This window comes from Lissotriton helveticus, chromosome 1_1 (assembly GCF_964261635.1).
Source record: "Lissotriton helveticus chromosome 1_1, aLisHel1.1, whole genome shotgun sequence".
Classification (NCBI taxonomy): Eukaryota; Metazoa; Chordata; class Amphibia; order Caudata; family Salamandridae; genus Lissotriton; species Lissotriton helveticus.
Window position 1 is genome coordinate 1,064,627,814 of NC_136057.1, and position 12,729 is coordinate 1,064,640,542.

The following is a 12,729-nucleotide window of genomic DNA, read 5'->3' on the forward strand; positions in this document are numbered from 1 at the left end:
TCAACCAAGTTAGTAAACATTTTTTGAAGGTAGTGGGCAAAGAACTGGAAAAGCAAAACATTGTGGAGAAGTATTTGTTGCTCAATGTACTCAGCATAACTGGAATTCTATTTATTTTTAGTGTTTTATTTTAGAACAGTCTATTCACAATACAGAACACCAAAGGCATTCTGAATGCAGAAAGAAAACATTTATTAAAGCTGTAAAGACTTCTTTTCCTAAACTAGCTTACTAATAGGAGCATACATTCTTAGCAAAGGAAGAGTACAATATGTCCCATAAAAATGTCTCTTAAAAAAAACATAATACAGAACAGTCTAAACATCCTGCAGGAGAAGTAATGAAATATAATAATTTTGGAAACGATTTACCAAAAGCGGTTTCCGTTTTTTTGTGAAAGACGGAAATATTTCATAAATATGACTCATTGTATGTTACAAAGAGACCTCTGCCAAGACCTTTCCAAAATGAAAAAAAGATACAAAAGGGAAAATATAGATATCTTCATGTCACATAATTTAGTTGACATTTCACACCTTCTAATGGGCAAGGAGCAATCACCATTCCAAAATCGCAATAACCACATATTACATTTGCAACAGTATTTTACTTTTTCTTCCAATACTATATCTTATTATTCTACTACTGCTGCTACTACTACTAATAATATATTGAAGAATAGGTACGACAATGAGGGCAAGAATAATAAGAAAAGGAAAACATATTATTGTATTATAATATTTGTTGTTGATATTATTATTATACATTCCTTTATTGATCGGAATTTGGGTAACTCAATGTAGATGTCATATAGTGACCTGACAAATGTAACTGATGTACAAAAACAATGGTCTTTTAATATTTCTTTTATCTCATCATTCAAAAAATTTAATTCAAATTTGGTACGATAAATACGCAGGAAGTCATTCTCTCAGGAAGCCTGGACCCTAATCCCCCATTATCAAAAGTTAACTGTGGACCTTGTCATTTGAAAGAGCTTGGTGAAGTGGTATCCTCCTGAATAGCTATATGGTTCTTTGAAAACAGAGGCGATGAGAGTAATTGTGTGCAGAAATGTCCGGTTATTTACCGGTAATATTCATTACTCCAAGTCGTGTCCCTCCCTGTCCCAGTCCAAACCAAATGAGCATAGATCCTCCCACCAGAAACTTCCAAGCCAAACTCTAAGCCCATCCCATCCCTCCAGGACACTCCAACATCCTGTGGCATATATCCCATGACCCCCCCTATCCACATCCTGTACCACCAAGCACAAGAAGCCGAACTGGAAGGGAGGGATGGGAACCCAGACTGGAATGGGGAGGGCTACGACTCGGAGTAATGAATAATTCCGGTAGGTAACAGGACATTACCTCCTCGTCAGCCCTCCCCGTCCCAGTCCAAACCACATAAGCAGATACCATAGCAAGAATCGGCTTCACTCAGTAGCAAAAACAGACTTTATTAGCACAAGCAGAAAGTCACACCACCAGAGAAGAACGCAATACCGCGTCCCAAACCCAGCAGACTCAGTCTCACCTACCACCAAATGATAATAGGATATAAAAGTGTGAGGAGAACTCCAGGTAGCAGCCCGGCAGATCTCAGCCATTGAAGCCCCTTGAAAACAAGCCCAGGAAGCAGACACCCCAGAGTCAATCTCCCTAGAACCAACCCAGGCGCCAACGCCAACAAACCACAAGCCTCATATGCAGCTCCTACAGCCCACCGCAGGCATCGACTGAGAGTAGCCGCTGAAGGCTTCAGACCTTGACCAGCTAACCCACATGTCACAAGAAGGGAATCCACCTTATGAAAAGGCTTAGTAAGCAGCAAGTACACTTCCAGAGCGTGCCAAACGTCGAAAGAGTGCATCCACACCTCAACCTCTGAAAGAGGATCCGGACAGAAAACAGGCAAAACCAGATCCTCCGAGCAGTGAAACAAGGAAGGGACCTTGAGAACAAAGGAAGGATCAGGCAGCACAACAACCCGATCAGGAAATAAAATGCAAAAAAGGCACAGAACAAAGCAAGGAGCCCAACTCACCAATCCTCCGAGCCGAGGTAATAGAAATAAGGAAAAGCACCTTGATTGTCAAAAACCGCAGACACCTCATGCAGAGATTCAAAAGGAGCCCTCTGCAAGGCCCTCTACACCAGAGGAAGATCCCAACTAGGAGCAAAGGACTTAATGACAGGTTTCTGGAGGAAACAACTCCTCAACAACCGCCACACCAAGGGGACCACCGGCTCAAAGTCTGAACTCCTAAAGGCCCGTATATAGTCACCCACTGAGTCCTTAGGGAGGACACAGCCAGGCCCAAGTCAAACCCATCCTTCAAAAAGTCCAAGATACACCTCCAACGCAGACCAATCCAGAGCTGTACACCAAGTCAGAAATTACACATAATGCCTGGCATAGGACTTGAGAGTCGAAGGGCGCCTGGACCGCTGAACAAACTCAGCCACAGAAGGAGAACACCCTAAAGCCAAGAGGTTCCTCCTCTCAACAGCCAACCCACCAGATGCAGGCAGACCAGACACCCCGAGACAGAGGGGGAAACGACAGGGGACAAGGGACCACCGGCAACCTCCAGCAATGCCCCACCGCCAACATCAACAACAGAGGGAAGCAAGGTCTCCTGGACCAATCCAGAGCCACCAAGACCAATGAGGCCTGATCCAGTTTGACTTTCAGCAGGACCCGCAGAATTAGAGCAATCGGGGGGAAAGCATACATCTGGCCCTCCTCCCACCGGAAGGACAGGGCATCCACCTTCCAAACCGCGTCTGACTGAACCAGAGAACAAAACCTCTCCCTCAAGGCATTCCCCGGAACTGCAAACAGGTCCACCACGGGGATGCCAAACTGGACCATCAGGTGGCCAAACGCCTCCTCCGTCAAGCACATATCGGACAGGGAGGGAAACACCCTGCTCAGGCGATCCGCCTATGAGTTCAAAACCCCTAGTAGATGTAAAGCCCTCAGAGACAACAAGTGCAACTCCACCCACTGGCAGATCTGCTGAGCCGACAAGTTGAGGGAAGTCACCTTCGCACTCCCCTGGCGGTCAACATAACACACCACTACTGTGTTGTCTGACCACACCTTCACATCCCTCTGGAGGACTCAAGGCAGAAAATGAGCAAAGGCCAATTGAACCGCCTTCAAATCCCCCCAATTCGAAGACAATCCTGCCTCCAGCACAGACCAAAGCCCCTGGACTGACTCCTCAGCCAACACTGCCCCCCAACCCAGTTTGCTGGCATAGGTCATCAAGACCACACTCTCCTGGGACACAAAGGGAGAGCCCTGCAAGAGATTCTGATTCAACAGCCACCAGGACAACTCTTGGGCTATGGACACCCCCCCGGGTTCAACAGCTCGTTATCCAGAGAGGCTGTATCCCAATGACCCAGAACATGAGTCACCAGGGGGTTCAAGTGCAAATGGGCCCAAGAAACAATCATCACAGTAGCCGACATCAGCCCTTGAACACACAACCACTGGTAAGCTGTGGAAGACTGATCCCCCAACACCCTTCTCAGTTCGCGCATCAGAGTCAGTCTACAGGGTTTCAACTGGAAGACCTTTCCCAACTTGGTGTTGAAACCCCCCACCCCAATGATCAGCAGTTTCTGAGTGGGGCAAAGATGGAATTTCTCCAAGTTCAGAATCCAACCGAACTGTTGAAGGAGCCTGCGAAAACCTCTTGGGTACGGGCGTGGGCATGAAGGAAAGAAGAGACAGAAATCAACCAATCGTCCAAGTAAGGGAAAACCTGGTGCCCCTTAGCATGCAACAACCCCACCAAGGGTGCCAACACTTTAGTAAATACTCTAGGAGAGGCAGACAGTCCAAATGGCAATACCTGAAACTGGTAATGATCCACTCCCACACAGAAACGCAGGAACCTCAGTGAAGCCATGTGCACCAGCACATGAAATTAGGCTTCTCGGAGATCCAGAGAAGCCAGGAAATCCCCCACCAACAGGAAGGGAAGAATCAACTGCAGAGTCACCATTTTGAAGGACCGATGAGGGATACACAAATTTACAGCCTTCAGATCCAGTACAGGACAGTAGTCCCCATTTGGCTTCTGGATCAGAAACAGGATTGAGTAAACTCCTCTACCCTGCTGACTCACAGGCACCCTTTTCACAGCCCCTTTGGAAAGCAGGTCTTGAATGCCATCCAACAGAGCCCGACACTTGACCCAATATCTGGGAACACATCCACTGGAGGAACACCAAACTCGATCCTGTATCCCAGCCGGATAACCTGCAGGATCCACTGATCTCGAACGGACTCCTCCCAAACAGGAAAAAAAGATGTGTGCCAACTCCCAACCGAGGCCACCAACAACCTGCTTAAGTAGTCAGGACTTGGAGGGCCCTGAAGAAGAGGAGGCACCTTGTTGACCCTAGGATTTATGGAAGGAAGGGACATTCCGGCCACATCCCCGAGCACGAAAGTGCTGGGCTGCCATCTTGGATTGAAATGCCTGCCCAAACGTCCGCTTATAACCTGCAAACTTCCCTCTCTGCAAGGAGCGGACTGGAGCCAACAACTTTTTGCCCTCTTCTTAATCAACGCCTCCAATGGCAGGTTAGAGCCAGTAAAGAGAAGCTTCATCACCGCAGCTTTCTGAGCTGCCTCCGCCTTCCATGGCTTAATCTACAGCTGTCTCCGAGCAGCCACTGAGCCCCCAGCAGCAGCATCCACCGCACTAAGGGAATCGAAGGACAAATGCGCCAGGAAGTGCAATTGCTGCTCTCACATGGACAAAGATTCTGAGGGATCCTCATCCTGTAGGAGCTGCTCAGAAATACCCTGACAGTCTTTGAGAAGCGACTGAATTCAGGTAGCTAGTGTAAGTCGCAGACCGAATAGCAAGATTAGAGGCAGAAAAGGCCAGCTTCAAAGCCCCTTCCACCCGCTTGTAACCAGGATCAGAGGAAACTGCATCCTCGGACACCACCAGGCTCTGAGAAGCCATACCAGCCAGCTGGGAATCCACCTTCACCACAGTCCGAAATTCCTCCGCGAACCCCCGTAAAGGATACCTCTTAGGGAGAAACCGGGGAAAGAAATGTCTATCAACATCCTTCCACTCTCCTTCCAGCACATTCCTCACATATTTATAAATAGGAAGGCATTCAGGTTCTTTCTTCGGGTAACTGGCGAAGAAGTCTTCCAACTTCCCACCTTCCAAGGGACTAGGGAACCCCAAATTGTCCAAAACATGTTGCAGAACACTGTGAAGGTCCGCCCCCTGGACAAAACGACTCTTCACCTCTTCATCTGACTCCACGTCTGGATCGACCTCAGCCGACGCATCCGATTTCTGACTTTTGGGCCCCTTGGGATCAAGAGCCAGAAAAGCTGCAGCCACTGCGGCCGCAGTCATCTTCTGCACCTCAGCCAGGGAAGGCGCAGTGGAAGGCCCAGCAACGACCACCTCCTCCACATATCTGAGCCCACCCACATCTGAACCTCTACCCTTCATGATGGACACAGGAAAGCAGAGCAACCAACCTCCTATAAATACACTGACCAATCAACCAAGCCCTTAAGGGCCAATCAGGGAAAACACCATGACCCATAGCCAATCCTCAACAGGATCGGAGGCCGGCTTCAAAACTGGCCAACCAGAGACATTGTAACAAACCTTTAATAAACTACTGACCAAAGCAGGCCCCAGCTGTAACAAAAAATCAGACTGTGACCTAGAGGCCGCCCACAACCGGAACAGGGAACACTCCAGGTAAGGCTTCGTCATCGGATTACACTCAGGACAGACTGAAACCCTAGGCGCTGAACACAGCACCCCAAGGGCATAGAGGCAGAGACTGCAAGTGCTAGGCCACAGATAGTACCCCCACAGCCCCCTCAAACAGGCTGTATTGCCACACAGATATGGGAACCAGACGCTAATAAGAGGGCCCACCCCGTCACTGCACTTAGCACCCAGTGACTCCAAAACAGAGGCCCGAACCGGGGAACAGCCCCTGGCCGCCCAAACCAAACACAGCAGGGCCCCTGCGGGTCCCATGAGGCAGGAGACACATCCTCCAACAGCGGGGCAACTTTGTGCAGAAGACCTCCGAGGAGGAGCCTCAACACTACACCTTCGGCACGCCGATAAAGGCAAAGCCGCACCCACACACCTCCCCGGCTGTTCCCATTAGAGCAGGTAACACACCCGGAATAGGGGAGGCCACAGCTTGGCCCCCACTACCCCTTAGCAGGTAGCCCTGCCCCTTAAACCCAAGTCTCGCTATAGCAGGGACTTTAAATGCACCCAGCCAGACACGCAGGAAAAAGCAACAGTCACTCAATGCATACTGCAGCACACTTACCGATGAGAGGGGGCAGGCCCCCCCACAAAGAGTCAATCCCGGAACCACACCCAGCAGAGAAAAAACAACAGGATATGGATAGGGGGGTCATGGGTTATATGCCACAGGATGTGGGAGTAGCCTACAGGGAAGGGATGGGCTTAGAGTTTGGCATGGAAGTTTCTGGTGGGAGGAGCTATGCTCAAGTGGTATGGACTGGGACGGGGAGGGCTGACAAGTAGTTAATGACTGGCATCTACCTTTCTCATCCTCTCCGTGCCACTCAACGGACGGCCACAGATATGAGTAGGAACCTTAGTAAACAACAACATTTGAGAAACCCAGGTTGATGTCACATTGATCTGATGCTGGCCCACCTCACATTCATTTAATGCAAGGGCGTCCTCGTCCAACTGAAGTGATCTGAGGAAAGAACCTTGACCTCAGTAAAGCTTGGTTTATAGTTAGGTGTAAGTAGTTTATAGTTGAGAAGAGCCCAAGAGTTTTTATTTACAATTCTCAAAATATGCGTTTCTAATGTATTTTTGCCTAAGAGCTTGTTGTATGAACTTGTTCAGATGAGGTAATCACCGCCCAAGGGTGACTTATGCTACTGAAGGCTGTTTTATATCCTTAAAGGAGATTTGATTTGTAAATTTGTTATGAAAGCAGATATCATTGCATAAGTCTAATACACTAGGCTAAACTCCATTCTGATCAATGTCTGCGAGGCTGAGTGTGATAGCCTGAGCAGAGACCTGTATGTATTGCACGGGGTAAGATTTTATTAACGTTTGGAATGCTGCTACTCGCTTGTTTTGTACACATCCTAACCATGTAAAGTTTTTTCAACTGATTTTGTAGCCATTACGTTTTGATAAGTTTGTAATCTTCTAACTAACGTGTTTTAAAGCTGTTCTGTGGTATACACCTGTAAACTAGCAGGGAGGCTTCGCAGGTCCAACACGGTCTGTACCGTTTGCTGCAGAGGGGAGTACCTCATTTAGATCCACTGCGAGGCTTTCACCTAGCGTACCTACTTCTGGCGGTTAGCTCTCTAGTTTTGGGAGTTTCCTACTTAAGGCGACGCTGGAACGGACGCACAGCAGACGCGCGCAGCGGGCGCACGCCCGCGCACCAAAGGTGCGCCAAAGGCAAGCCCGTTTGCGCCTGTCCGTGCCTGGACTGGGCCCAGGACCAGAAACCCTGCTTCTCATGCATTAAACAAAGCTTTGATTTCATATTCAGGTAAGAACCTTTTGCTTCTACGTCCACCGCTGCACAAGAAATGCTATCAGTTGCAGCCGCGGCCCGTGGATGGAGTTCGGTGGGGCAGGGAGGCGGTGCGGGGTGGTAAACAACAGAATATGGATAATTGCAGGTAAGTAAACAATTTATTAAATAAAACGAATTTTGTAGCGCACCCTGCATAGCAAAATGCGATGCAGCGCGCGCTACGAAATTTGGAAAGGTCCTTCAGCTCAAGACCAAATAAACATTGATCTACAGCTAGCGTTCACTAATGCCAGATCATTAGTTAGACACAAATATGAAACTGCTGATTTTATCACAGATAATAAAATGTATGTACTATTTGTTACAGAAACTTGGGGTGATGATTCTTCAGACTCTGATTTCAATATAGCAAAACCACATGGTTACAGTATTTTTAGATTAGACAGGAAGCTAAAAAGAGGTGGTGGATTGGTTTTGATACATAAATTAAGTTCTTCCTGTTCAGAAATAGACACACATGATTGCAAAGCCCTGCTTTTTAAAATCACTTCCTCTGGTCAAGATTCTTTTAAAGGTCTACTGATATATCGCCCTCCAGGCCCTAGATCCGACTTTCTAGTTAATTTCTATTCTTTGCTTGAGCTCAGTCTCCACTCTACTTTCTTTACAATTCTAGGTGACATGAACTTCCACCTAGAAAAAACGGAGGACAGAGACACTGAGGAAATACTAGATTTAATATCAGAGTATGGCCGCAGTCAGTTGATCCAGGGTGCCACGCAAACGGCAGGTCACACCCTGGATGGCCTGTTCACTAACAACCCGGCCATCTCTAATGTAACTTCTCTATAGTCAGAGCATGGCAAAAAATTGACCACACAAATCTGGTCTACGAGCTTGCAAAAAGCGAACAGGAGGTAGAGAATGATGTAAAAATCGCAGCCAAAAAATACACCTTCTGGCTTGAGACCAATTTTTCTAATCTAGTTCCAAGTATGCTGATTAATAAAAATAGGAAATCACCTTCTGCCCCTTGGTTTTCTGAAGCCTTGAGGATTGACAAACAAGCGTGCAGAAGGCAAGAAAGGATCTGACGTAAAAATTATGAACTTTTAGAACACAACAGATATAAATCCATGATCTCAGATCTAAAAGAAAGCTGATTGGAGAGAAAATTCTCTACTACACAGCAAAGATAGAAAATGCCAGCGGTTCCATCAAAGAATTATTTTGCATCGTGAAAAACTTAACCACAATTAAAAATGACTCTACTAATTTTAATCAAGAATTTTGTGATGCTTCAGCTCTCTCTTTTAGATCAAAGGTAGACCAAATCTATGATCAGTTTACTCATTCTACATCAGATGGTAAAAAATCTGTACAAGATATCGGTGAATATACTTCTTTTTTTAACTTCTCCCTGACCTCTCCTATGCAAATCACTAAATTAATCTCCATGGCTAAGCCCTCCCAAAATTCTACAAAATATTTGCAATCTTATTGGTCCCCATCTATCCAAAATATTCAATCAGATGATAGAACAAGGATATTTTCCCTCTATGTGGAAGCAGGCTTGTATCCTGCGTCTTCTAAAAAAAACAATCTGGATGCATCTGAGACAGCTAACTACTGACCTATTTCGTGAATCCCACTTCTGGCCAAGATAATTGAGAAGATCATGAATGCGGAACTTTCTACTTTTATCGCAACCAATCAGATTCTAGATCACAGACAGTTTGGCTTCAGAGCGAACCATAGTACTGAGTCAGCTTTGACATGGACTACAGAAGAAATCCGCTCTTCGCTGGACAGCGGTGGGTCAGCAGCCTTGCTGCTGCTTGACCTATCCGCTACATTTGATACGGTAGATCATTCTCTTCGGGTTCATCGTCTACAAGAAACTGGCATAGGAGGTAAAGCCCTTGCCCTGTTGACATCGTTCTTATAGGAGAGGACCCAATCAGTTAATTTGGGCAAATTTAAGTCGTCACCTTTTTCTCTCTCATGTGGCGTTCCGCAGGGCTCATCATTGAGCCCTACACTTTTTAATATCTATGTAGCGGAATTAGCACCATTGATAAAAAGCTTTAACCTGATTCCGATATCCTATGCCGACAACACCCAGCTGGTGATTTCGACAGTGGATAAGGACATTAATCATTCATTAAAACTTCATAACTGTATGCTGTCCTTAAGCCATTAGATGAGGACTCATTGCTTGAAATTAAACTCGAGCAAAACGGAGGTGATTATGTTCGGAAACCTCTTTCCTCCTTGGTCCCCGGCTTGGTGGCCAGACAATCTTGCCCCCCCCCCCCACACCGGTATATAAAGCAAAATATCTTGGGGTTATTATGGATGAAAAGCTTAGTTTTAAAGCTCAAGTCTCTGAGGTTGTGTCTTCTTCATAATTTCATGTTCAAGACTATTAGGAAAATTCTGCCTTTTATTCCCAAACCTTGCAGAAAGTCATTAGTAACTTCCTTAGTCTTGTCTAAACGTGACTATTGAAATGGACTGTACAATAAGGTGCAATCCACCCTCCTTAGGAAGTTACAGGCAGTGCAAAACGCGGCCACAAGACTGATTTTGGATATTCCTAAATATCAGTCTGTTAGATCAGCACTGCGAGAACTCCACTGGCTGCCAGTCTGCCAGCGGATAACATTTAAGACTCTCTGCATGGCACACAAGGCACTACACAAAGTAGGGCCGAAATTCTTAGAGAACCTGTTTTGATGGTATTCTCCAAACAGAGCAGCCAGTTAGGATCAAAAAGATAAATTGGGGGGGGGGGGCAGTTATACCTTTAACAACATCAAGGTATGGAACTCCCTTCCGTTACATCTTAGAAAAATTACCCCATCTGGAATTTAGGAAACAGTTGAATACCTGGCTCTTTCAGCATTAGTAGTACCTCGCACAGTATGTTATTTCGGAAGCACCAAGACACCGTAGGGTATTCGTGCGCTGTACAAATTTCATTAACATTAACATTTAGGGACCTTTAGAATTTTCCTGGAAATGCCTCTGTGCCACAGGCTAATTATGCAGAATGTGCTGTTCTGTAAACCTTTAACTAAGAAATTAATCAAATTAATCATTGACATTTAACTAAGAAATTAATCATTGACATACAGATTTATGGATACATAAATAGGCCATAATTATAAAATGTACCTATTCTTGATTGTCTGGAGATAGTTTTCCCAAAGTGCTTCCCTTCTCATGGATTATTTGTCTAAGAGATTGTTTATAGTAAGGCTGACTCACAGCATGTGTTTTATTATCATTGAGATGGTCAGAGCATCACCAGTCGTTGGCATTCCACTCCAAACACACCTTGTACATTGTAGTCACAGCAACTATAAGTAAAATTCAATGGGGTTTCCTTGTTGCAGTTAGTACTGACTAACCACCACTTTATTTTGGAAAAAAAAGTTAATAGCAAAGCAGATACCCATTTGGCCTTCTTGCTTTTAAAAATAAATATTAATAGACGATTGATCATTGTGGACTATATTGAGGGTATTAGCATGATCTACTTTTATCCCGGTGCGAAGATGAGGGCTATGAGCAAGTCTCTGCATTCCTGTTTTGACTTATAAATATCTCTTGATATGCAGTGTTTTAGTTGGGGGTACTTCAACTAGTGTATTGTGTCTGATGAGCTTATCTTAAATTGTCATTCTGGAGTTTCTCATCATCCTCAATGATATATGCAAAGTTGCCTTTTCCCCAGTGCTTAATTGGTAAAAAAACATAAGTGCCAGGGCTCTAGTCAGCCGGCCAATTCTGCTTGCACTGCCCATTGCCACTATCAATTACATTGACTGCATAACTACTAAGTCACACTTCTACAAGTGTGATCATTCTGACAATATCAGGACCCCAAAGTTAAAAGAATGGTGTTGGCAGCAGGTATTAGTCCTTCTTAATGTATATTGAATTAATAAACACCAGTTATTGTGCTCATCTCTGAATTAAAAAAACAGCACCACCATGTGGCACACTGCCATAGGTAACTGTGCTGACAAGTAAGTGCCGGTGCAAAGCCCCGTGCACCACCGGCTCAAATTAAGCCCTGCTCCACCAATTCCTTTTACTTAATGTCATCTTTCTGCTAGTCCTAGCATGTGGCTATTCAGTATTTGTTTGCTTTAAGTGAAGTGATGGCCCTTCTTGTCAATGCCACACACATATATATATATGCTTTTTAGCCGTGTGTTAAGGGACGGTACTGATAAAGCTTTGAATTACCGCATTGCAAACAAGGGATTGTTGACAGCCAGTAGATATTATTCTTTCCAATCTGCTCTTTTAATAGCACCACATTATTGTATAAATTCCAGGCGCGCAAGGACATGAAGTTACAATGTTTCCTTAACATTTGTTTACACTTTCTTTTTACGAGTTGAGAAGAAGATTTAAATTATTACGTGGCAGGATCTAATTGATATTCTATTTTGTGTCTGCAAGTGTAACAATGATTAGCACGTTATATATGTTTAAACTTCATTTATTTTCACATTTATTGAGATCACACAATGAATTTATGTTTATGTGTAGTCTGTTTTTGCTGACCATGTTGTGGAAAATCACATGTCCCTTTAAATCATGGTGGAACATACACTCTAACACTCGTGATCAAGGGAGTAATCCTGAAACACGTAGGGTGTTGCTGACACCCTGCCGGTCTTTTGGCAATAAATTCATGTTGCTGAAACGTCTACTAACGTGTCCGTGGCTGCTGTTGTTCAATTATTGCAGCTCCCAAGACCTTTAATATTCAAATCGGCAAGTGCATTCTGAAAGTTCTTCGTGCCTGACGCGTTTTTTGATGCAGTGCACGTAGATTTCCGGCGCTGTTGACGCACTACGTTACGAGTTTGCTTTAGTAGCTCTCCTGACATAGCACAGTGCATTATGGTTATTGCAGTGCGCCAATTAAATTATTCCCCTTAGTGGGTCCCGAAAATGCTTCCATAATTATTGCTGTTATTCAACCCTCAGTGGGCTTCAGGCAGCACTCCGGTTGTTATTTTAGAATTCTGTTGTGCCATTAAGATGCTGTAATGTTCCCAGCTCCTCCGGCCCCAAACAGCAGTGCGAAGGGTGGTGCAGCCCTTCACGACCAAAGCCGTCGTGT